The 27,200-nt window shown below is 49.0% G+C and overlaps 1 protein-coding gene across 1 annotated transcript in view; it reads left to right on the top strand.

Moving 5' to 3' along the window:
- Positions 1 to 27,200, top strand: part of PRDM11 (PR/SET domain 11) — an 82,217-nt gene that overhangs the window by 6,158 nt on the left and 48,859 nt on the right. The window lies entirely within an intron of this gene.

Here is a 27,200-nt window from a genome sequence, read left to right on the forward strand (position 1 = left end):
AGTGGCAGCCTCACGTAGGCCCCAGAGGAAGAAGCCCCGAGTAGCCACGTGTGGTGTGGGCCGGCTCCGGGGCCACCTACTTGGGTGTGAGGTCATGACCGGAGGCGAGGCATGCCTCAAGGTATTGAAATAATCTTGTGGCCCTTGCTGGGTACAAGATATAAGAGCGTGTCACGGAGGTCTCTCTACTTAAAGGTGACCTGACCACACGTTGAGACACTGACACGCCCCCTCCCACGGGCTTGTGTTCAGGGCCAAACATGTCTGGGCCTCAGTTTCCATTTCTGCGAATGGAGACGACGTTGTCAGTCCTGTATTACATTCTGTGGAAGAAAACTTTTTCCTCTACGTTTTCCAAACCAAAGTTTAAGAGGAACATGGACGAGCACAGGGCACTTGACGCCGATCCCATGAGCCTGCTTCCACATCTATTTATGGACAAGGAAACTCAGATTCAGAGAGGTTAAGTAACTAGTTCCACATCACACAGCCGTAATCTCAACTTTCCAATCACCGTGAGAAACCCACATTTATAAAGGAAGCCTTGGGGTCGCCTGCTCATTTTAACAGTTCCCAACAGGTCCTCTAAACACAGGGTCTGATTTATAACTATTTCAGGCCCTTCTCTCCCCCTATCCCAGGAACCTCATGGGTCAGCACCGGCAAGCACATCTGGACAGACCAAGAGCCTCCCTTGCAATGACACTGGCTGAGTGGGCAAAGCTGGAGAGAGGCAGAAGGCTGCTGGCCGTCTCGCTCCCTAGCATCAGCCTGAAATCGGGAATGGGTGCCGAGGGGTGGGAACCCTGTTTGCAAACTGAGTAATGGCTTCTGGAGCCTTCAGTGCCTTCTAGAGCTTTCCCTCTACCCCTCTCTCTTCCCCACCCCACCTGATCCATATGGGCAACCCAGGACACTCTCCCCAACTTCACTGTCTCTCAAACCCCTTAGCATTAGTCCAGGAGGCAGGCAGGCCAGTTCTCATGACCTCCATTTTACCACTGAGAGAACTGAAAAACAGAGGGAAAGTGACTTGCTTAAGGTCGTACACTTTAGAGAGTGACCAAGCTAAAATTCTACCCCCAAATCTAGCACCCCTTCCTCAGCACCCTAGGCCTCCTCCTGGAATCAGAGTAGAATAGGGACCTCTGAGAGTGTTTGTCCCAGTCTCCATGCCCTGCTCTTTAAGATAAGAGGCTGCCTGGCCACTGGTTGGATATCTACAGTGGCAGGAGCTCCCTCAGACCTGGGGACAGAGGCAGCATAACCCGGCTAATATGCACAAAAGAACTTGGGGCGAGGAGAGAGTAGTGACCAGTGGGCTCCTTCTCCCAGGCTCATGGTGGATTTGGAGGCAAGCTGATCTTCCAGCAGGCAGGAAGATCAACTTCATTTGAGCACTGAGCTGGGCTGGTATGGACATCACCAAGCGAGTAAATATGGAACCACTCCCACCGTGTCAGCTTTCCCACAGTGGCTTCTCCCACCATCTGGTACCTTCCCCCAAGGGCCAGGAAGGGATCCTGCTGCTCGATGTCCAGGGGACGGAGATGGCCAGCTTGGGAGCCTCCAGGGTGGCTGAGAACCTAGAAAGCTACTGAATGGACCCTCGGCCCCAGGAGGGAGTGGGGGAAGTTGACTGTGACCTCAGTGGGGTGGATCAGCATTGTCATGGCCCAAGGTACAGAGAGGGTGGGCTCTGGGTGGGTGGGTAGATGGTGGGTGGGTAGGGAGGAGGTTGCGGGCTGGGGTCATCCCTGACCTCACAGCTTGGCCCTTCACTGCCCTAACCCAAACAGGGTGGCATTTTTCAGGGCGGTGCAAGATCCCTTCTCAGACCAGCGTGTTATAGAGAGAAAACCAGATTGGCCGGAGGCGGCTCGTGTTTGGGGAAAAGTGAAGAGAAGCGGAGGGTTAAGGTGTCCCAGGGAGGGGGAGGGTGGAAAAGGAGAAGCCTCTTAGCCTGGAATAGGGGGGGTGGGGGACAGGAAGGTGAAATCTTCAAAGGAAACTTAGCAGCCAGGGAAGAATTTACCCCATAGAGAAGATGTTGGGTCTTGATGGGAGGATGAGCGGAAAGGAAGGATCCAGGGCAGAGTTTCAGGCTGGGTGATCCTCAGCCTTTTATAAATATCAACAACAGCCAAACCTGAACAAGGCTCACAGGTGTGTATCGGCCCGGCCTGACGCAGCGTGTTGCTCCATATGACGCCGGCCTTATTAGCCTAAGTTTACAGAGGAGAACTTGAGGCCCAGAGCAGTGACATGATTTATCCGAGGTCACACAGCTATGACAGGCTGAACCAGGATTTGAACCCAGGTCTGTCTGATTCTGGAGTCCGCGCTCTTCACCACTGACTGCGTGGGATTGCCTCACTGCTCCGGTGTCCGGTGTCCGGCCAGAGCCCGCGCTGGTGGGGGAGGCTGGACTGGAGGACTCGCAGGTTCCAAATGCCTGCCCTGTGAAGCTGGGTAGGATGGAGGAAGCTCAGCGTTGGCCCCTCTAGCATCAGGCCAGTGACCCTCTCTGTGCTTCCATGAGAAATGGGGATGCCTCGGACGGAGACTGCCCATGTGACAGGGTTGTTGGGACCTTCCCATCCAATATTTGGGCAGCAGATGTTCATGGAGTGCCTGCCTCCTCGGGCTCTGGGCGTCTGAGTATAACCACGTGATTCGATGGGCCCTTCACGCAGGTTCTTCTGGGAACCCCAGGTGCAGGGCCCCGACAGTGCCACGGAGCAGGAGGTGGGCTGCAGACCCCTGCTCGGCCGTCGTTTCTGCGTTACCGGTCCGCAGCAAGATAAGCACAGACATGGAGGATACATGTGGAGAGACTCATATCGCAACTTGACATTGCCATGTCACTTTTTATTATAATTTATAAAAGCATCAGTTGGCAACAGAGTGGAAAACTTAAAAAAATAAAAGTCTCTTTACCACAGTTTGACCACCTCTGGCCCAGATCCTAATTGCGATTGTAGGTAGGAAGTGCCCTACTTGCTCAGGGATGTGGTGGGGAGGGGAGCAAGTCACTCTGCCATGGTTGGCGGGGCAGGGAGAGCACTGGTTAGTTAGCCTTCCCAGAAGCGATGTTGAGCTGAACCGTGAAGGAGGAGATGCCTGCCAAGTGAGGGAAAGGGAAGGACATTCCAGGCACAGGGAACAGTATGTGCAAAGACAGGCAAAGTGACGATCCTGTGGTTCGGGGGACGGCATGTGAGTTGGGCGTTTGGAGGAAAGTTGGTGGAGACCGCCCTGGAGAGGCAGGTCGGGGCCAGACTGGGAGGGCCTCGAATTCCAGGCCAAGGAGCTGAGACTTAAAAGACCGTCCAGGAGGCAGTGGAAATGAGGTGGGTGATAAGATCACAGCTAAGTGGGTGCTTTAAAGGACTGAAGGTGCCATGTGGGTGTGGGTTCCCTTTTGGTCTTCAGCCTTAGGGAAGGTGTTTCTTGGTGCCCAGTGGAGTGAGCTGCTGTGAACAGGCCTTCTGAAGCAGCCAGCACCATGGTTCAGCCCGGCCGTCCCGCGAGTTAGTCCTGGCTGGACAGTCAGGCGGGTCTCTGGTATGAGTGGCAGGCCTTCCCAGGCTGTCCTGGTTGGCATCTAGTGTGACTGACTGGCCCCAGTGGGACCCTCTTGTCCCCATTGCCCTAAGCAGTGTGGTATGCTGTCAAAGCGATCGTGCAGGGGCCCTCTCAGGAGTGTGACCAGGAGGAGGGAGGCTGAGGTCGGGAGGTTGGCGAGGCACAGGGAACCTGGTGCGGGATGATGTGGGGTCTGTTTGGGAGGTGAGCAGTGGACAGTGGCCTAAAGTCCCCTCCTGCATGAGTCCTCTGAGGGGCCAGGGCCGCGGCCTGCATTTGTGGCCTGAGGAGCGAACGCTGGTTCGAGGCCGTGAAGGACAGTTGATGTCCCAACCTGCGCCAACTCAAGGGAGCAGACAGCTCATTGCCGGGGAGTTGCTGCCATGGTCCTTGGCTCTGGCACAACCTCCTGTCCTGAGAGGAGCCGGCCTGCCGGGGAGGGAGCTGTGGGAAGTGCTTCTCCCGCCAGCCCCACCTACGCCCTTCCCCACCCCCCACCGCCCCATCCCCCCCACCTCCCTCACCCCCGCTGCGGCCCAGCCTCCTGCTCCCTCCCTGCAGCTCCCTGTCAGCCGGGCCCCACACAGCAGGCCCGGCTCTGGCTGCCTTTCAGCAGGCAGTGCAGCTGCCTGGGATCCATGGGCCGGGGCTGGGCAGGCGTCACAGCCTGTCCAGGCGGAGGCTTTAGGGCCAAGAGTCATTGAGGTGCTTTGGTTTTGAAAGTGGCCTTGATCATGCTTGGAGGCTCCAGGCTCCTCAGACCGCTCTGGCTCTCTGCCTGGGGCTGATCCTGCTCTGGACTCAGTACCTGCTGAGGGTTTCCCTGAGGCGGGGTAGGGCAGCTCTGGGGCAGCTGAACCCACCTCAGGCTTGTCCGCTGCCACAGTGTCCCAGAGCTGGTGCTTTCGCTGTCAGTACCAGGTGGGACCTCCGTGCTTCTTGCAGGACCCCCCGAGCCTGTTCTGCGTGGCCCAGGCCTCCTTACCTCCCGGATCTAGTCATCCAAGGCCGTGCCCTTTGTTCTTCGCAAGCCGTTGGCTTCTCTCAGTAACACCTTTGCTCTTCTTCTCCCTGTAGTTCTGTTGCTTGCCCCTGCCCTAATTCCATGGGCTGCCGGTGAGGCAAGGACTCCCTGGCCTGGCTCCCAGGGTCCCCACCCCTCACCCCCAGTTTCAGGTAGAAACTAGACTCCTTGGCACCTGCCAGTGGCTCCCTACCCTCCAGGAGCACCCCAGCCTCTGGCCTAGCACAGCAGCCAAGAAAAGCTCTGCTGCCCTTTGACACTCATTCCTGTCTCTCGTGCCCTTCTCTCTGCCCAGAGAATCCCTCCGCCTTCTTCCTTCCTGGTCCCTGCCTGGGGCCAGTGACGGGCTCCTTTCTGGCTGCCCCTGGGCCCTCAGGCTTGCAGCAAGTCCGGCTGCTTTGGGAGCTCAGTCATCGCCACCGCCTTTTCCTAGTGCACGGCATCCACAGTGTGGATGGGGCTGCGCGTTTTGTGGGAATCCGGATGGTTCTCACAGAGGCTACATGGATGCTCTTATTTTATGTACACGGCTGGCTGGGGAGGTGGATACTTCGAGCCCATTCTACAGATGAGGAAGTTGAGGCTCTAGGGGGTTTGGTGACTTTGTCAAGGTCTCATAGGAAGTCAGGGGCAGAGATGAGACTCAGACGCCCTTCTCTTAACCCCATAGCTGTCTTGAAGGTAAGAACTTCATTGACCTTTGCTTGTTACATTGTCAGGGGCCAGTGCCTGACTAGGGCCTAGCTGGGCTGGGCTCAGCCTCTTGGGGCTTCGGGCTCAGTTGTTGCCTGGGTTCAGTGTCACGGTCAGGGGCAGTCAGCCCTGTGAGCTTTTCGCACCCACATTCTCCTCCTTCTTCCTTCCTGAACTCTCACCTGCAATGTGAGTTCCTCCCGGAGACATAGCCTGAGAATCAGGCTGATGAAGGGCATGCTGGCCAGGGGCTGGGGGCAGCTGGGACAGGGGTTGGCCAGGAATCACTGGGAAGGGGATAGGGAGAGGCTGGGCAGTGGGAGCCGGACTCTCAGTAGCTGGCCTGTGTGCCACTGAGTCACACTGAGGGCTCACAGCTCCTCCCGTTCCCTCCTCCAGGGTCTGATGCTCTGTGCTTCCTTAAAGCCACTCTTGCAGTGGGGAGACCGAGGGCCTTGCTGTCCCCTGATGAAGCTTTGAGGTTCAGAAGGGCCAGTAACCCACCTCTCCTGTGGTATTCGAATTCTCTCTCAAATCCTCTAACCCGTCTAATCTCCCCTCCCCGATGCAGACACTTGCAGACCCTAAGGCTCCAGGGACCAGTAGCTCATTGGTTCCCAAGGCAGCTCATTGTGTACTTTCTCTGTTGTTTTAATAAGTTTTAACTATGTACAGAATATACAAATACATTTTTATTGTTAAAAAAAATCAAACATTATTTAAAAAGCTAAACATTATTTTCCTTGATAACACAACATTTCAGCTTCCTCTGTGGTTCGTCATCACAGTTGTTACTTTGTTATATATCCTCCTAGATCTAGATCTTTCTATACATTGACGCACTATAGGAATATGTATCATTATTGCACAGTGTATGTGTATTTAAACAAATGGTTTCATGTAGTAATATATGTAGATCATTCTGCAAATTGCTTTACTCACTTAACTTTGGGTGTAGAAAATCTAGGCATGGTTTAACAGTGAGCTACCAAAATTTTTTTTCTTCTCTCTCTCTTTCTCTCTCTCTCTCTCTCAACTGATAAACAGTGGTTTTAGAGAGGACCATCATTTATTTAGCCATTCTCCTGCTGCTGGGCATTTAGGTTCATTCTGATTTTATTCTTGTGCTTCCCTGGGTATATCTAGAGTAGCTACTGCTGGCTTATGGGAGCTAGCTGCATTTTAAAATTTTTTACTGCACAATATTTAAAATCTGTCCACTGAGATTTTGCATGGAACAGAATGTTTCCCTGTGGGTCTCTCTGCTATTCCTGGGTCTCGATAGCCAGAGAGAACGTCTGCTTCCCTGTCCCCATCAGTCCCCAGAGATCTGGGAACAATGGTGGTGGCCCCTGGAGCCTTTCTCCTTCACAGTAGGGTTTTTCTGCCCTTTCTCAAAAGGCTCGTTTGAGTGACCCTGCTCTTGTGTGGCTGTGAGCGAGCGGACTCTGGAGTCTGAATGCCTCGGTTCAAATCCTGATCTTTCTGGGGATACTACTTAATCTCTCTGTGCCTCAAGTTCATCCTGTGTCATCTAGAGATGACAGTAGCATCTATGTCATTGAGCTGCTGTGAGGACCAAGTAAGCTAACATGTGTAAAGGGCAAAACACCGTGCCAGGCACATGGCAAAATTCCAATGACATTATTATCTCCTGCCGTAGCTCCAGACTCTACTCTGTGGGAAGAGGGCCCTTGTTCCCAGTGGACAGCCTGGGTGGCTCCAGCCTTTGCCATGGCATCAGCCCACTGCTCACTGATTTCCCGACGGAGGCTGCTGCCTGGGAATGTAGTAGGCATCAGGTTTCTGCTCAGGTTCTGGACTGAGGCCTACGGAGAGGGAAGGAGGTCAGCATGACCCAGTGGCCAGGAGCCGGTAACGTAACCCCACACCCTGGGCAGATTTACCAACCCTCAATGGGGCCTGTTGTGGCTGGGGATTTGATATCCCTTGGCCTGTGTGGTGGGCAGGAGAAGAAAGCAGCTCGGGCCTGCCGTGGGTCCCCTGAGAGGCCTGGAGCCTCGCTGGGCCACACCGGCTGGTCCAGGCATGGGTTTGCCTTTTAGCCCTTGGGGCAAATCACAGCAGGTGATTGTATATTTAGTGCTGGAAAGGATGGCCTTTTTGCTCCTCTCCTCATGCCCCCCTCCCCTTTCAGGTTTCAAGCCACCTTTATGCCACCATCTAACCAGCTTCTCTTAGCCACCTCTGAAATAGGCAGGCTGGCCAAGGCCGTTTGACAGATAAGAAAACTGAGGCTAAGAGAGGTTAAGTGACTCCCAAAACCACACGGTCAGCCATTGGCAGGGTTGGGAATATACCCAGGCCACCTGGCCCTTGTTTAGTTATTTTGCGCAAGGCCACCCAATGTGATAGTCTTGGCAGAAGGTGTCCAGCAGGGTGGCCCCACTTGCCCTCTTGCCCTCTGGGCAGTGGCATGTGTGGTCAGTGAGGACAGAGGGTTGGGCTTATTTCCTGAGAGGCGAGAAGCACCGTGGCGGGCCCAGGGCCTAGCCCTTCTCCGGCGTCAGCCACAAACCCTCCCAGGAGCCAGAGGTGGTAGGGGACACAGTGTGGCTCTTCAGCTGAGGTCATCTGCCCTGCTAGGGAGAGAACTTGCCCTCTCAGGCTGTCCCATAGTGTGGTAGAGGTGGCGGCAACCCTGGGGGCTCTGAGCACTTCTCCCAGACAGGCAGGAGAGCAACCGGCACGGGGCCCTCTTTAAGATTGGAGAAAGCAAGGCTCAGGCCCGGGGCTGGTCTGAGCTGGGGCATGTCAGAGGGAAACTCAAACCCCCCACCTCTTAGACACAAACCCTCAGCAGTCATGCTGCTGACCGACCTCACCAAAGGCAGTGACCTGGCCTAGCTTTGAGTTAGGAGCATGGTCGTTGGTATCAGAGGCATGTGGGCTTGGGTCCTGGCTCCATAATAAATGTTCATATTTATTGAACACTTACTATGTGCTATTCTAAGTCTCGACCTGTAATATTTCATTTAATCATCGAAAAATTCTCACGCGGTAGATACCATTATTATTTTCCATTTACAGCTGAGGAAACTGAGGCACAGCAAGGCTCAGTGACTTCCCAAGGTCACGCGGGGGTGAAACTGGGATTTGGATCCCCGCAGTGTGGCTCCAGAGGGTGCGTGTGAGCCCCCGCAGTGCCTCTGACAGCCAGGCGGGCCGCAGGGCCGCAGCACACCTGTCCTCTTTCGGGCGCGATGCCTGACGCATGGCTGGCAGTATACATTCGTCAGATTAACTTCATGAATGAATGTGAGGCTTTGGACAAGCGACCCAGCCTCTCTGAATGTCAGTTTTCTCACCGTAAAGCGAGCGAGGACCGAGCCACCTTTCCTCCAGCGTCGATGGGAAGGGTCCAGTGCGGTGATATGGGAAAGTGCTAAGCTCAGGGCTTGGGCCATGGCAGCTGTGGTCACTCTGGGGAGACAGTGCCACTGAGCTGCTATGAACCGTGTTCTAGGAATGGGTGGTGCTCCGAGCTGCTGTACTGGCGCTCAGCCGCCTGCCCCCAGGGGACAGAGGCAAGTTCTCTCTGCGTGGGTGGCGGTGGCGGGTGGTGGTGGCGTGTTACCTGCGGCTGGCCTTGGGCTTCCTCTGTGCACAGCCAGGAGCCAGAGGGGCTGAGGGTGAACACCATGACCGCTCATTTGAGACTCTCACAGCCTGGGGGGTGGTTTGAACATACATTTTCTCATCAACCTCCGAACTCATCTTTCACTTAGGCTCAGGGAGCAGAGGCGACTTGCCCGGATTCCTACAGACGTGGAGCAGAATTCCAGTCTGTCTCACTTGTGCCTTCTGAGGAGCCCTCTCCAGTTGTTCACGTGTGCCCTGTGGGCAGAACCAGATCGGGGGGGCCCCTGGAGGTCTCAGGGGTGGCCCCCACCTCAGCTTCCCCTGTGTGGAGGGGCTCATCTCCCACTCGTACTTGCTCTTTTTTGTAAATGACTATGCCAGCAGGCTCTCTGCAGGGCTCAGGAGATGCGAGTCCATCCTTGGACTATACCCCGGGTTTGCTGTGTGTCCTTGGGTTAAGTTACTTCTCTCTGGGCCTTGTAAAATGAGTCCATGAGGGTCACTGATACCTGCTTTTCTCCCTCCTTTAAGGGGGTTGATGTAGGCTTTGGGGCCCACACTGGCATTATCTCAGCCCCTTTTTAAGATACTAGGATATTGGGGGCCCTCCACCTTGCCAGTTGGGACAACTAGGCCTGGAGTTGAGGACGAGGTTCTGGTATTGAATAGGCTAACAAATGCCAGAGTGTGGTGGGGCTTGCCAGGAAATCTCCGCTGGGTCTACTTCCCTCGCCCCATTCTGAGACCTCAAGGTTTGGCAGACAACACCCAGCCTTGGGGCAGGGGAAGGTACTGCTTTTAGAGTTCTTGAGATCTCGGTTTGAATTCTGGCTCTGCCACTTACCCGTGACTCCCCACTTTCTTCACCTATGAAATAGGGGCGGTGAAACTTTCCTCCTAAGGTTGAGGTGAGGATGAAATGCGTACATTTCTCCCCAGCAACCTGCTGACGCTAACGGGTCCCCAGTGGCGTGCATGGGTCTGTTGACTGTGGAGGGACGGGGATCAGAGACGGCTCCATAAGCCTTGCCAACGGCCCTGGAGGCTGCGTCCAGAAATAGAAGGTCCCAGAGACAGAGGCTCCTGGTGGCCAGGCTGGGAGGCCACAGTGAGCTGGCAGCTCAGGCGTCCCCCTCCCTCCCGAGGCTGTTGGCTGCATAAATTACTCGGCAGCCTTTGGGCTAATTTTACCTTCTTGGTTTTCATGAATCATTTCCCATCTGGGGGCGTGTGAGAGAAATGGAAGCATCCCTGCCAAGTGGATGCCCGGGCCCCAGCTACAGAGAAACGCCCATGGCGAGCCCTGCTCGCGTGCTCTCAGAAACAAGGACAGGACACCCAGGGACCCCAGGAAGGGCCCCTGAGGCCAACTTCTTCCAGCTGTGTCCCTGTGGAGAGATCCTCATGATTTGGGATAAATGAGCCACAGCAGGTCCTGGGGCTGGAACTGGGCTAAATCTAAAGGAATTTGGAATCACATGGTTTTACCATGATGGTCATTCGTGTCTGTTTTGACCTCAGCAGTGGAATGGTTTAGCAGAGAGACCCTCGTGATCTGCTGGGGTGCTTCTTTGTGGCACAGGTCCAGAAGTTAACACAAATGCTGGATTTTCATAGTCACAATGCCAGACCTGGCAGGTCCTCACAGAAAATCAGGACCTAACTGCCTCATCATACAGGTGGGTAAACTGAGGCTCAGAGAAGGAAGCAATTTATTCAAGGTCGAGAAATCAGTGGAGGAGGCGATGCTGATATTTATTGACTGTTTACACCACTTTGCTCACAACAAACCCTATTTGATAGTTATTGTCCCCATTTTGCGGAGGGGTCACTGAAGGCACAGAAGGTGAAATAACTTCCCCAGCTGATACGGCTAGAAGAGGTGGAGCCGTGGTGTGCACCCAAGCAGTCTCACTTCGGAGCCCACGTTCCAGCTTCCGCTCCAAGCTGCGTCTTGCCAGTGGGCTACAGGGCTGCTTTGTCCCCTCCCTCCGCTCTCCTCCCACGCCCCTGGGAGTGGGTTCACAGGGTCACTGTGAAGTAGTCCTGGAAGCTTCCGGCTCACACCCTCTCATTTTCTTCCATTCACTGAGTACAGTCAGCCCTCCCTATCAGCAGGTTCCGCATCCAAGGGTTCAACCAACCTGGGATGGAAAATATTTTAAAAAGTAAGTTACATTGTTGCTGACATGTAGTTAGGCCTACTATGGTTGCATATACAGACTTTTCCTTGTCATTATTCCTTAAACAGTACAACAGAACAACTATTTATGTCGTGTTTACATTGTATTAGGTATTATAAGTAATCTAGAGATGATTTAAAGGACATAGGAGGATATGCCTAGGCAATATGCAAATGCTATGCTATTTCATATAAGGCACTTGAGCATCTGAGGATGTTAGTACCCATGGGCGTCCTGGAACCAATCCCCTGCGAATACTGAGGGACAGCCATATGTATCAATCAAGCCCCTACTGGGTGTCCGGAACCGTTCTGGGCATTGGAGATTCAGCAACGGCCAGAGTGGATGGTCTGGGAGGCCAGCGAGGTCCCACCCCATCTTACCTGTGTCTGGGTTCTTATAGGACAATGTCTACATGGTGTTTTGGTCTCAGCTGTGCTGGCTGCCAACGCAGATGCCCAGCCTAGGCAGGGAATGTACCCAATTGGCACAGGCCAGCTGACGATCTGGAGATGAAGGGCCTTGAGCAGGGCCACCACCACCTGGCTCCTAAAAACTGTTGCCATGGGAGACTGTCTGCCTGGTGTTTCTGGTGCTTCTGATTTTCCAGAAAAGCTGAGCATCCATGTTTTTACACAAAATCTTCTGTTTCTTCAAAGTTGGCAACTAAAGTGAAAATAAAAATTGGAAAAAAAAAAAAAACCCAGCTGCCAGTTTGTAACTTGTGGATCCTTTTTTCTGCCACCTCCCTACAGCCCCAGTCCCTGGTTGGAGCAGGTTCTTGTTCTGATTATCTCTCAGTGGCCACGTCTCCCAGAAAGTCCCTTCACTCTCTGCCAGAGAATACTTTTCCCCCGCCCCCCACTTGCGGTTTGTCACCCCTCGTACTAGACTGCCACTGTGAAGTAGTGGAAAGGGCACGGACTTTGACTTAGACTCCGGACAGCTGCTGTGCAGCCTTGTTCAAACCACTTACCCTCTCTGAGCCTTCACTTCCTCTCTGAAAAACAAGTAAAGCTGTACTTACTAGGTTGTCGAAAGAACTAAATACAATCAGACGGAAACGCAAGTCAAGCAGGATTAGGCAAAAATGGAATTTAGGGGCTCAGCAAAGTGAGAAGTCCAAGCCCATCACAGCTTCAGGCACAGCTGGGTTGAGGGGCTCGCACAGTGCGAGCGGGACGTGGTCTGTCCTTCTTACTCTGAGATCTTCCGTAGACAGGCTGTTGTCCATGGTGGCACAGTGGCTGGCTGCTAGCAGAATCGTACTTGATGCTCTATTCTTTCACCAGTCTCTCTTTCCAGCAGGTTCCTCCGAGCCTCCAAACCGCAGCTCGTGATTGGTTGGGCCCTATACCCTTCCCTACACCATTCACCATGATTTTCAGATGGGAACACTGATTGGTTGGTCCATGATCACTCCCCTTTCCCAGAGAGGCGTGTTTGGAGAAGGGGGCCCCCCAAGGACACCGGTGGACTGAGTGCCAGGAGGGGGAATGGATGACAAGCAGGAAAACCTACAGGCGTTCTACCCAGACCGGAAGCCTTAGGAGAGTGGGTGCCTAGTTCATTCCAGGGTTCCTGACACACAGGACAGTGCCTGGCACTCCGTAGCATGCAAACACACCGCAAGTGAATGGGTGGGCATCTTCTAGCATGCACGTGCAACACCTGCACAGAGCTTGGCACCAGCCACATCCGGGGCCCTCCTGCCTCCATCCTGGAGGACTGGGATGGAAGTCTTCCATCCTGGCCAGGTTCACCTCCCTCGTGGAATATCACAGTTCCACAACGTTGAGCTTGTCGGCTTGGCCTGAGCAGCCCCAGAACACCTGTTTGTTTGGGCAAGCTTGGTAGACATTAATTATGATCATTAGCGATCACACCAGCTTGTCCTCATTTTCAGAAACATCTGACTCTTTGTTTACTTCTTTATTGCCCGTGTCCAGATGATTTCTTTGATACTTTTTTGAGATTGAGCTGCAGGTAGAGCTTCAGTTTCATCCCATGTAAAAAAAGGGGTATAATCTACCCTGCAGGTTGTGGAGAGGATTAAGTAAGACAATAAAAAAGTGTAACGTCTGGCGTAAGGCCTGGCACAAAGCAAGGCGCTCAGTTAAGGCCAGATTCCCTTTGCGTCCCTTCAAATCAAAATCTTAGTGTGAGCCCACATGAACGAGCCTTTTCATGAGTACATGGGAAGATACGCAATTAATTCTTAATAAATGGTCACTAATGACATGTACACTGACACCTCTATGTACACATGTAATCAGGGGAAAACCCCCATCTTCTGGCACACGTGCTAAATGTGGCTAAGACTCCATGGATCGGCAAGAGTTTATTACTCACGGCAGAACCGGTTACCTGCCCCCGCCCCCCAGGTCCCATGGGTAACATGATGGACCCAGATGTGACTGTGCAGACCGTGGGTTGCACTGCCCTGAAACTCGGTGCAAAGGACTCGGTACCTTTTGTAGCAAACCGTAAACAAGCCAGTTCCCCTTATTTGGGGAGTGAGTTTTTGCACAGTATTCTTGCTGTGGTATCTCTGACCTACTTGATTTTACCGAAATGGCTCAGGGTCAGAGGATGTTGAGGACTTACAGTTTCTCGTACTCAGTAGGGCCACTCAGAACCCATGGCAGACCACCTCTCGTCACACACACACACACACACACACACACACACACACACACACACAGAGTGTGTAGACCTTACTTGTCCAAAGATAGAATGGTGGCCTGGCTTCCTGATTGTGAGTTTTTAGAGGTGTTAATGCCTGCTTAGTGGTGATATATACTGTGGCTTTGAGCATCTTGCAGTTTAGACTAGTACTTCTCAGACTCTACTGTGCTTACAAATCATCTGGGCATCTCTTCTTTTTGGAGAGACTCTGTTTGGGGAAGTCTGAGGTAGAACTAGCAATTCTGCATTTCTAACAAGCTCTGACACTGCTGGTCTGTGGACCGCACCTTGGGAAGTAAAGATTTAGGTGGCTTGAAATTTCTTTTAATTCCGGGCAAGACTGGGGAGAAAAAAAAACAGTGAGAAGGGCAGGGGTAGGAGAGAGGAGAAGGAGGCTGCAGAAGTGAAGGCCGGTGCCGGGCCCACTGGAGCCCTGATGGCCCTGCAGCCCCTCACTCCACAGGCCTTCCCTCGCGCCCGCCCCCCACCTCCCTGGCCTCATGGTGCAGGCAGTGGGACCCCTTTCCTTGAGGCCAGAACACCACCTGGTGTTTCGCCAGGGTCTCACCTCGTTTAAGAGACTCCAGCTCCGTGGGTTAGGAGGATTGTAGGCGCTACAATGTGCAGAACATCTCAGAGAGGGGTCCCAGGGCAGAGGGGGCGGTGAGGGACTCTGAGCACAGACTGGATGGCCGTGGGTTTCTGTCTCCCACTGCCTTCCTCCAGGAGGCCTTAGCAAGTCACCTCCCCTCTGGGCCTCAGTTTCCTCGTCTAGGAGGGACTTGGATCAAGAGGTCTTGGCTATCCTTTCAGCTCTAACAGTGTGTAGGAGGCAGGAAGATGGAAGAGCACACTGTCCCCAGCCCTGCCCCTTAAGCGCTGCAGCTGTGCTTGGGGGCAGATCGCTTTATCTGCATTAGCATCATGGTGGCAAGTTGCTGAGGAAGCCAGAGGCCGTGTTTGGTCCCCTGCACCTGCCTGGCACCAGCAAGCAATCAGTGCAGGATGGCTCTGCTTACCCTTAAATGAATCTTCTATCCAGGTCTCTTTCACCCAGGATCTTCCTACCCTCCTGCTTTGTTATCTCCAAGTGTGGCCCCCCTGAGCCCCTGGAAGCCTCAGCCCAGAGACTACACTGTTTGCCTGCCTGACCCTGGTCCCCCACAAGCACATGCCCCCTTCCCCCAAGCCTTATTTGGCTGTGCTCAATTTGGTGCTTGGAATGCTAGAGCCCCATTGGCCTCAGGGAATTCGTTTGGACTTCAAGGTCTCTCCTTCCAGGGGGACAGCAGGTGGTTGGGGGGAGGCCCCTCTGCCCACTCTCCGTCCATCAGCAGACGCCCTCTCCTCCTTTACCGCTCCCTTCACAGGCATGCTGAGGGGAGGTGTCTGGGCAGCCTGGGACTTATTTTTAAACTATTAATAATGAATTGTAATTTTTACTCTTTATTATACAAAAAATATAGAAGAATATAATAAACTTCTATGTACCTATTGCCCAGCCTCAATAATTAATAACTGCCAGGCATTATTCTATTTTTCTAATCAGAAATGCATACACCTGGTATAAAAGTCAGTGAGAAGTCCCTCTCCCCCATAGCCCTCAGTCCCATGAGCAGTGGCTGTCACCGCCCAGAGCTATTCTGCACACACACGAGCACATATAAATGTGTGTGTCTATTTTATTTTACTAAAATGGGGCATGTTTATTTTAGAAAACACATTTATATAGCTCACTTTGTGTCAGTCACCATTCTAGGTATATTACAAATATCAGCTCATTTCATCCTTACCAGGTAGGTGCTGTGAACAACCCCAGGCACAGAGAGGTTAGGGAGCCTCCCCGACAACACACAGCGGTAAGCGATACAGCTGGGAGCCGAACCTAGGCAGCCCAGCACCAGAATCCATTCTCTCAACCACTATCTTCTGCTTCCTCTCAAATTATATGCACTGCTTTTTCTCGCAATTTTGTTTTCACCACCAGTTCGTTATGTAATCCATTCAACAAATGACTATCGTGTGCCTACTTTGCATCAGGCGCTGTTGCAGAGGGTACAGCAATGGACAAAACAGATCAACATCTCTGCCTTCCTAGCGTTTACAATCTAGTTGGGGAGATAAAGAGCAAGTAAAATTAACAAACAAATTGGATGGCAAGTAGTGCTCTGCAGAAAAGGAAGGAAGGTAGACAGTGTGAGAGGGCGAGGGAGTTGCAGTTTTATATAGGTGGCCAGAGAATGCGATGTTGACTAAAGGCCTGAAGGGAGTCAGAGCCAGTCCTGTGGGTATCTGGGGGAAGAGCTTACCAGGCAGAGTAGGAACAGCCAGTGCAAAGCCTCAAGACAAGAACGTGCCATGTTGCAGGCTGAGCAAGGCAGCTCCTGTGGCCGTGGTGGGAACGAGGGGGCACTGGCAGATGAGGTCTCAGGGGAAATGGGGCAGACCGTGTCTGCTGGCATTTGTCTTTCTGTAAAGAGCTTTGCAGTTTGCTTTGTGTGAGTTGAGACGCTGTAGTGGGTTTTGAGCAGGGGGCCATTTGATCTGTCTCTTAGGTTGTGACAGGTTCACCCTGACTGCATTGGAGAATGGACAGGAGGGGCAGAGTGAAAGAAGAGAGATGGTCAAGCTGCCCCTGCAGCCCTTCGGGCCAAAGGGAGAGGTGTCTCAGACCAGGGTGGTGACCGTGGAGGAGGGAGCGCCAATTGTTCCATTGCTTTCTTTGAAACGGCTTCCTGTTGTGTGTGGATTTGCTATCATTATTTAACCTCCAGATGGGCACATTGGTTGTTTCCAGTCATTTACTATTTCAGACAGCGCTACAGTGAATACTCTTACGCATGTCTCTGAAAAATTTCTAGAAGTGAAATTGCAGAATTGAAGGTTACATACATTTTCAAAAGATTGCCAATGAAAATTTGTCCCCACAGAGGTAGAGTTCACGCTACAGCAGCAATGCATGAGAGAGAAAGAGAGAAAGAGAGAGAGAGAGAGACAGAGAGAGAGCGCGTGAGTATGAGCGCACGCTCAGGACATAGCTTCAGGTCAGGTCTTGGGGCTTAGGGGAGATGGGTGGCTGAGGGTGAGGTTCACCTGATTTGCCCCTCTGTTGGCCAAAGCACCATGAAGGCGGACACTTCACTGTGGCACAGCCAGAATTCTGGACCCAGCCAGAGTGGAACCATGGAGACGTGGGGCCTAAACCTTTGGTAGGACAGAAAGGGTGGCTATGGCTGCACCTAATAGAAACCCTGTCCTAGAGCGGCTTGGGTAACAAAGAGATGTAACAGGAAGTGTAGAAGTAGGGCAGAGTCCAGGACCAGTTGATTCAGCATCTTAACTATGTCAGTTAAGTCCCTGCCTCTAAGATGTTTCCCAACACCAACTGGGTGTTCAGCAATTCAGTTCAATTCTAAAACTAACTATCTAGATTTAGCACAGGTTGAGGACTCAGTCCCACAAGACTGTCGCCATTTTAGACTCCAGTCACAAGTCCTAGGAGTACCCGTACTTCCTGAACAACGTAAGTCAGGGGTTGCCATAACGCCTCCCCTCGGTTCTATAATTTGCTAGAATGACTCACAGAACTCAGGAAAGTGCTTTACTTTCTACTATTGGTTTATTATAAGGGATACATACATACCACACGCAAGGTATGGGGACAGGGTCATGGCTTGTCCAACACCACTCTTCCTGGGTGTGTTCACCAACCAGGAAACTCTCTGAATCTTGTTGTTTAAGAATTGATCTACCATATGATTCAGCAATCCCTCTACTGGGTATTTACCCCAAAGACTTGAAAACTCATATTCATAAAGATATTTGCACACTGATGTTCATAGCAGCACTATTCACATTGGCCAGGAGATGGAAGCAACCGAAGGGTCCATGATAGATGATTGGATAAAGAAGCTGCGGTACATATATACAATGGAATATTACTCAGCTATAAGAAGAGATGAAATACTGCTATTTGTGACAACATGGATGGCCCTCGAGATAATCATGCTAAGTGAAATGACCCAGACAGAAAAAATTGAAAATCACATGATATCACTTACATGTGGGATATAAACCTAAAAGCAACAAATAAACAGGACAGAGACTCATGGACATGGACTATAGACTAATGGTTACCAGAGGGTAGGGGGTGGGGGGAGGGCAGAGGTAGACGGGGTAAAGAGGGTCAAATATGTGGTGACAGAAAGAAATCTAACTATGGGAGGTGAACACACAGTGTAAACATATAATACCTTACTGTTAAAGTATACAGGTGAAACTTATTGGATTTCATTAACCAATATCACCAGTAAAATAATTAATTAATCAATTAAAAATAATTTTAGGGGCAACCCACAGAATGGGAGAAAATATTTGCAAATCATATAACTGATAAGAGGTTAATATCCAAAATATATAAAGAAACCATACAATTCAATAGCAACAAAAATCAATCTGATTTTAAAAGATGGGCAGAAGATTTAAATAGGCATTTTCTGAAAGAAGACTTACAGATGGCCAACAGTTACATGAAAAGATACACAGCATCACTAATCATCAGAGAAATGCAAATCAAAACTGATGCAGGACAGGGCAAATGTCCCCAAGTCAGGGATAGACCAACCCTTGCGCTGAAAGAAGGTTCTTTAGCAGAGAGCTTAGTAAGAAGTCAACACATACACCAAAGTTAGGGTCAAAAGGAAAGTTTATTAAGTAAGGGGAAAAGCAAAGACTAGAGAAAGCAAAGACAGAAACCCAAGACAAGGAAAAAATGCCCCAATTCGGGGATCCAGTTTATATATCATTCTTTAGTGAGTTATAGTTTAAAGACTTAGTTTACCCATTTCCTTTGACATGGGCATACAGTGGGGAAGAGGTAGGGGAAAAGTATGTCGCTTGAAAGACCTGCTGGCAGTTCCCAGCCTTTAATCCATAGGTTCCCCATGATTTTAGCCATAGGGAATGAATGATTTTATTTGTGTAGGGCAGACACTTAAAGACTGTTTTTCCTGGCCCCTTTTGCAGGTGTGGGAAATGGGTTGTTAGCAATCCCCCCAGAAATCTTCCTTTGTCCTGCAGGCGTCCTCCTGGCCTGGCTGCAGGGCTGATCGGCATAGTGCCATCTCTGAATGCAGCTTCCATTTAACATTTTAATTCTCTTGCCTCCTCCCTACATGAAAAGCACCATGAGATACCACTTCGCACCTGTTAGAATGGCTATTCTCAAAAAGACAAGAAATAACAAGTGTTGGTGAGGATACTGCTTTGTATGGAGGTTCCTCAAAAAATTAATATGATCCTACAGTTTCACTTCTGGGTATTTATCCAAAGAAAACAAAAGCTAGCTCAAAAAAAAAATATGCAACCCATGTTCACTACAGCATTATTTACAATAGCCAAGACATGGAAACAACCTAAGTGTCCATCGAGGGATGAATAAATAAAGAAAATGTGGTTTTACATATACAGTGTAATATTGCTCAGCCATAAAAAAGAGAAGGAAATCCTGCTATTTGCCACAACACAGATGGACCTTGAAGGCATTATGCTAAATGAAATAAGTCAGACACAGAAAGACAAATACCATATGATCTCACTTATATGTGGAATCTGAAAACAAAACAAACTCATAAATACAGAGAATAAATCGGTGGTTCCCAGAGGCTACGGGTGGGGGTGAGGGTGGGGTGGGGTACTGGGGTAGGTAAAATAAAAGGCTTGAAGGGAGACCAAAGGTATAAACTTCCTGTTATCCAATAAGTCCCAGGGTGACTATAGTTAATAAGACTCTATTGCTTATTTGAAAGTGGCTAAGAGAATAGATCTTAAAAGTTCTACTTGTAAGAAAAAAAATTTTTCACAAGATGAAAACAACCTGTATCTATGTATGGTGATAGATGTTAACTTTTGTGGTGATCATTTTGCAATATATACAAATATCAAATCACTATGTCGTACACCTGAAACTAATATAACGTTATATGTCAATTCACCTCGATTTTTTAAAGAGTTTTTGTAGAGCTCACTCTCCAGGCCTCCTCCCCTCCCAAGAGACCAGTGGGTGGAGCTGAAAGTTCTAACTCTAATCACTCAGTCTTTGGGTGACTAACTCCATCCTGAGGGTAGGTAGGGGCCCCATCCTAAGTCACCTCTTTAGAAACTCAGGTGTGATGGAAAGAGGGTCTTTATGAATAACAAAAGACATTCCAATTACTTGGGAAATCCCAAGAGTTTTAGGAGTTCTGGGCCAGGAAGGAACTGGGACAAAGACCAAAATACATTTCTTTTTACACCACATCTTCCCTCTGCTCTGTTGTTCTAGCTTTGTCCTAGCACCTAAAGGCGCTTCCTGACAAGGTCTTCTGCAGAACATGGCTGTCATTTGCAGCAGTGGCTGCATGCAGGATGTGGCTGTCATTTGCAGCAGTGGCTGCATGCTTTCTCATTCGAGCCGTGAAATAAAAGTCCTTCCCTTCCCTTTGATGGGTCCCAGTAGGTCAGGTGTCTGACCTGGGAGGGAGATATCATCAAGTGCTGATTGGTTGAAGGTCAGGTTCATGATCTAATAATTTGGAAGGTGAATGAATGGTATAGCCGTAACGGGCTTAGGTTAATCTGAGCCCACTCCTGGAGCTGATGGTAGGCTCAGCTCCTCCAGAATCTCAGTAGGTTCCGTGAGGGAGCTGTGGCACCCGAACAATGTCCAGTTCTGTTAGTGGGGAAGAAAGAATGAATGGGATCCAAGTAAGCTACCGGTAGTGTCCACTATGAGAAGCAAACACAAAAAATGCGCTACCCTTGACCACCTTCTCCACTTGACTCAAGACCCTTTACACTGCGTCTCCCAACCTCTTTTTATCAAAGTCTTACCAAAAATGGCATCGACCTATTACCTTTAAAAGGTTCTGCAGGAGGGACCACCTTGGGAGAATGTGTTCCACTGCCCCCTGCCAGCACACTGCTGATGGTCAGTGGGAACTGCTCTGTGAGGACTGAAACCCGATCTGCCACAGTCCCCCCAGATGCAAAATCTGGGGCTGCAGAGGGTCAGATATTCCCCCACGGGAGTTCTTTGCCCTCAGGACCCTTGAGGTATTTTTTTGTTTGTTTCTTTTTATTAACATGTCAATACACATAAAAATGCACATATTATAAAAGCATGGGAGATAAAGAAATTATTAGTACTTACCTCCCACCTTCTGAGTTCTTTTAGCTGGGTTAATAATCAAATTAACAGAGACTTTGAATACATGCATATGAGGAATTCACACAGGCATGAAAATTCCCAAAGACAGTGAGGCAACATTGGGTATACATGACATTTTTGGACAAAGGAAAAAAGTGGGGGATGAGCTATTAGATTTCAGAAATGAGAATGGGTGATTTACAGGTAGTTGAGAAAGAGCGGGACCATACATGGTAAGAAAATTCTTTCTGGCCACTCGGAAACAATGGGACACTAGCGGTGTCTAGCTAACAGGCTTAGGGTCTACCTGACTAACTCTAAGGTGAAGACTCATAAGGTGACCAAGCCCAAGCTCCTTCCCTAAAGCAGGTTTTTCTGTCTGAATTTCTTGGGTAGGAAAGAGGGCAGGGTCACAGGTTCTTTCCGTCTTTTGTTTTTTAATAAACATCTTAAAAATCAGTATCTCAAAAGGCAGCTTTAGAGTGGCAAACCTTTGTTCCCTTTCAAAAACAAGGCTCAATATATTTTCACAAACTTAACCATAGCCAGGGGACCAGCACCCTAGAGCCCTCTTTCTGCCCCTTTCTAATGGTCCCCACTAACATTTCCATTTCTAACACCCAGTTCGCCTATTTTTAAACTTTATATAAATTGATTATATGATATGTACTCCTTGGGATCTTGTTTCTTTTCTCGGCATGACTCATCCATACTATAGCATGTAGTCGTAGTTTGTTTATTCTTGTTTCTGCATAGTATCTTCCACTGAGCTATTTTAAAAACACAGCGAAGCTTAATGAATATTGTACAGTTCCCTATTAATTAGTATTAATTAGCAGGACTAGTGAACGAATATGCCAAAATTCTTTGCTTTTGCATAGAATGATAGCAACTAACCAGTGTGTTTGCCCTGGTTATCATATAGCCTATGTGTTAGGAAAAAGGATGAAAATGAATGAGTTTTTACACAATGCATGTGGTCTGTTTAGTAGAGAAAATCTTTCAAAATGGGAAGCATAAAGAAAAATAAAAGCAGAGATGCTTTGTGGTAGAAATACTGAGGCCCTTTTTGAGCAATCACTTGATTGATTGATTCATCTAGTCATCAAATATGTATCAAATACAACTTATATGCCTGGTATTTGGTCTCTAATTTGGGTTTCTCCCAATTCCTAACCAATTGATTGGCTCTCAGCATTTAATGACAAGTGAGTAACAATGAAAGAAAGTTAGATATCTCCTCTAGCAATTCTAAATGAGTATAAAGAGTTCCTTTAAAGAATTTTTAAGCAATTTGTTTTTCTCACAAGCAAAACAAAGAAAATAGAAATTCTGTCTTTAACGTGATTTCCCCCGCAACTAACCACCAGTGATCAATACCTCAGAATGTGTCCTCCCAGAGCTATATGTGCAAATCTACATGGCTATACAAATATATTTTAAATGATATTATTCTGTATCTATCTTTTCATAACTTTCATTAAAAAATAGACATTTTTTTAAGAGCAGTTTTAGGTTCCCAAATACCCCCGTCACAGCTCTTCAAATACGGGCATCCCATCAGAGTGGGACATTCGTTACAATGTTTGAACCTGTATTATTACACCCTCATTGCCCAAGGTCCACAATTTACATTAAGGTTCACTCTTGGTGTTACACAGTCTATGGATCTGGATAAACGTGTGATGACATGTATCCACCATTACAGTATCATCCAGAGAATATTCACTCTCCTCCTAGTCATCCACCCCTACCACCCCCGACTCCTGGCCACCGCTGATCTTTTTACTGTCTGTATAGTTTCGCCTTTTCCAAAGTGTCATGTCGCTGAAAGGATACAGTATGTGGTCTTTTCATTTTGTCTTCTTTCGCTTAATAATAATTTTCATTTCTATTTAATAATATGCTAAGCATGTGTTTCCATGTCAACAAATACTCTCTCGGAGCATTGTGAATTGCTGCCTAGTATTTCATTATATGCTACATATGAGCTTCTCTCCTGTATTCGAGGTTTATATTGTTTCCTGGGGTTTTTTTTGCTATTAAAAATAGTGTCATAGGAGACAGCCTTGTGGGCAAATTTTTGCACGCAACTTAATTTTGTCCTTAGGATCCATTCCTGTATTGGAGATTGCTCCTTCAAAGGGTTTGCTCATTTCAAGGCTTTTGATATATTGTGCCAAATTACCCTCCAGAAAGGATAGACCAATTTATATTAAAACGAGTGGGGATGTAGGATATTTCCCCCACACTCTTGCTCTTGCCTACTCTAAAAACATACTTTTGAGGTTTTTAATATTTGCCAACTTAATAGAGGAAAAACGATATTTGTTTTAGTTTATATTTATTTGAGTATTAAAGTTTTGCAGATTACCATAAAGCATATTGGCTATTTGTCATTTTTCTTTTGCAAATTGCTTTTTCACGCTATTTCGTTTTCTCCTATCCCATGCCCCCGATTGAAATGAGCATCTTTAATAGTATAAATTTATTAAAAGTGTGTCTCTAGTAAGGGCATTACCTGCTATGAAGGCCTTCTTTTAATGTCGAAACATTTTCACCAATGTGCCCACCTGATATCTGTTATACTTTTAAAATAATAAATAAAATGAATGATAATAAGGACTAACATTTACATAGTGCTTATTAGATGCCATGCATTATGCTATGTACAACAGCCCTGTGAGATAGGTTCTGACTTCAGTCCCATTCAACAGATGGGGAAACCAATCAACCGTGCAGGGGTGGTTCATTAATTTCCTCAATTTAGCTTGTGAATGACCGTGCTGGTATCAGCTGATTAACAAAACACACGGTGACATAAAGCCTCTATGAATTTAATAATACTTTTTAATAAATTTATCTTTCGTTCATCACAAAAGTATCTACATATATTTGCAAATCTATCTTACATGTAAGTTCAAGGCATTATTTTTTCTTTCTAAAAGCAGTGCTTGCTGGGCATATAAATTCAATAAATCCCTGTAATAATTCCATGTTCCTCCCACCCCCACCATCACCCCCATGGTTTACTGTCAAGATCCACGTTGGACCTTATATCTCCAAGCAGGGGAAACTGAGGCTTAAGGCAAGGCAAGACCTTGCTCTGGGTCACCTACAATGTTTTTGGCATAGCCTAGACTGAGACCTGGGCCTCAGATACGCAGCGCAGGTCAGTGCGTGACTTGGGCCAGCTCCCTAATCTCCTATCCCTTTGTTATCAGAGGGGGCAACAGTGGATGCTGTGGTGGTAACAGAACAGACCTGCCAGATGTCATGGTGCCAGCCTCCAGGGAAACCACGTCCTCTGGCCACACTGGCTGCTGGGCATTCCAGGACGTTGGCACACTGCCAAGGGTGAAAACGGAGCTGCAGGCTCCTGAGCTCCATTCTGCCCCCTCCTCTTAGTTTGCATCTCATTGCTGGGTTTGCAACATGCCTAATCTCTATGTGTGCAGACTCAGAGGAGCCAGCTGAGAGGGAGCGTTGCCAACAGCTTGGAGTCCTCCGTGAGGCCTGCTGACCCCCGTCCCCCAAGCCCCTCACTGGGCAAGCAGGGCCAGAGCAGTCTGCCGAAATGGTTTCTGGAACTTCACCTGACTCAGTGAAGGACATAAGCCTGTATCCCCCCGTTTCTTCCCAAATGGAAGTTCATTTTATCCTGCCATATCCCATTTTTCCCTCCCTGCACCCAGACACAGAAAGGATTTGTGAGGCACATCAGTCATGCTTGGTCCTGGTTCTCCAGGCAACTGGACTCCTCCAAGAATGGAGAGAACTTAATTATACAGACAATCCATAAGTAGGTGTCAAATAATGAGTACTCTGTAACCCATCCTGTTTCCCTTTTTGCTTTAGCTGCCAGGAATCTCAGAAGTATGGCAAGCTAAATCACTAACCAACTTAAAACAGATTTGTGGTATAATTCTTGGTATCACTCTTTCTCCACGCGGTCTCTGGTTGTTCAACTGTCCTACTGAGTATGTGTCTGAGCTATAAACCATCATAATTCTTTGGAGTGATGAAGGTGGGATATAAATGAAAAATAAGACATGAAAGGAAGTGGCCTGTAGACATCTCTACTTTGAGATACAAACGAACGCTTTTCTCAGAAGGAGGTTTCCCCAGGACTACTTAAGGCTTAGAAAAATGTCGCTATGCCTTTTCTCTTCGGTCTCTGTCTTTCTTTCCTTTCCTACATTCTTTTTCCTTCCCACTTTCCTCTTTTTTCCTTCTTCCCCTCTGTCTTTCGTTGTCTTACTATCGCCTACTTTCCTTTCCTTCCCTCCTTTTTAGTCTTTCTTCCTTCTATCCCCCCTCTCTCCTCCCTCTCCTCAGCCCCTTGCTTCTGGGCAGCCAGTTCAATGTTAATATTCCTTAAAAACTCAGAGCATCCGGCTCTTTCCAAGGCCTTGCCCCTCTCCCCCTGCCTTTCCCTCATTTATTCTTCTGGGGGATAATTTGGCGATTATAATTATTTCCATTTTACCAGGAAGACACTAAGAGCTGGAGAGTTTAAGTGACGTGCCCATGGTCACACAGCTCATACTTTACAACTTAACATCATATTCAGGCTCCAGGCCTCACGAGTCTAATTCCATCACACTTCCCACACTCACCCCCCTTGCCTGGCAGAGGTCACTGAGAGAACACCCTAAAGGGAAGAGGATTTGATAGAATACCTCCGCACACACCTGTCTTCCCTTTTGAGGTGTCTTTCAGAGGTGAGATTGCCATTGGGGCCAGCAGGACATATTAGAGGCAGGCAGTGAATTATGACATGGGTCATTAATTCATTCGGCAAATGTTTATTGAGAATATGCTTCAGGCTAGGCAAGGCTGAAACCAGGGTAAGGCAAACAAGTAACCTAGGGGACAAAATTTAAGGAGGCACTCACTTTCGGGTGCCATTCCTGCAACTAAGTGCATGACCCTAAGAATGCATGCCTCCTTCAAATTGATGCCCTAGCTCCTTGATTACCTTTCACTGGTTCTGCCCTGGTGCCAGGTGCTGTTACAAGTGCTGGCAACTCAACCGTGAGCAAAAGGACCTGGCAACCTACCCTTGGGAATCTTGCAATCTGTTATTGGAAACAGATATCAATCAAATAATCAGGCTAACAAAAGACTGTTCTAAGTGTGACAGGTTCCATGAGGAAAGGGACATGAGGCTGGAGAGGGTATTATGGAGGGGGGACAGTGAAGGCCGAAAGTTGGGTAGGACCTTCCAGCTGTGTGCAGGTGGACGGCACAGCAAGTTCAAAGGCCCTGTGGCAGGGTGGCACATGGCGGAGAGGTGAGGCTAGTGGAGGGCAGAGGAGCCAGAGCAGGGTGGCCCAGTGCAAAATAATCCCAAGCAGTCTGTTTCTAATATAGTGCCAGTGTGCAAATGACTGACTTAAAAAAAAAAAAATCCAATGCAGTGGAGAGAATTCAAAGCCCACCTGCCTTAATGATGTCCCTCATGCCCACCTTTCCGATCAGCTTTCTTCAGTGGATGGCGCGCAGATCGTGCCTCGCTCCTTCCAAACTCATCCTGGGGCATTTAATACAGCAAATATCTCTGACAGAATCTGATATTTGCCACATTTTCCAGATGAAGAAATGGGAGCATGGGAAAGTTAGATAACTTACCGTCTTAGTCAGCTCAGCTGCCACAACAAAATGCCACCAACTGGGTGGTTTAAACAACAGATTTTTAGTTCTCACAGTTCTGGAGGCTACGAAGTCCAAGATAAAGGTGCTAGCTGATTCAGTTCCCCGCGAAGCCTCTCTTCCTGGCTTGAAGACCGTTGGGCCTTGCCGCTGTCCTCACCTAGTGAAGAGAGAGTGGCCTCTGGTGTGTCCTCTTCTCACAAGGGCACCAGCCCTCTGGGCCCCACCCTATGACCTCACTTAACCTTTATCACCTCCTTGGAATGCAGGCACACTGGGGGTTAGGGCATCAACGAATTGGGGGAAAGGCACGTTCAGTTTATAACACCTGCCCAGGTGTTAACACATAGCTAATCAGTGGGATTTGATGACAGGCATTGCTGCTCCAGAGCCCAGTCTCCTAACCACTAGACTTAAATGCCTCAGGATGTTTGTGTGTGAATGTTGCCATCTGAGTGAGAAGTGCTTCTCAGGGACAGGGGTGTTCGTGACTCCTTCCAGATCCATAGGGTTTTGCCCCCATCTGGCAGTTGGGCATGTGGTCTGTGGCCTGAACCTACCCTAGGGTGACCCAGGTGAT

The sequence above is a fragment of the Rousettus aegyptiacus genome, unplaced genomic scaffold (assembly GCF_014176215.1).
Source record: "Rousettus aegyptiacus isolate mRouAeg1 unplaced genomic scaffold, mRouAeg1.p scaffold_m13_p_5, whole genome shotgun sequence".
NCBI classification, from domain to species: Eukaryota; Metazoa; Chordata; class Mammalia; order Chiroptera; family Pteropodidae; genus Rousettus; species Rousettus aegyptiacus.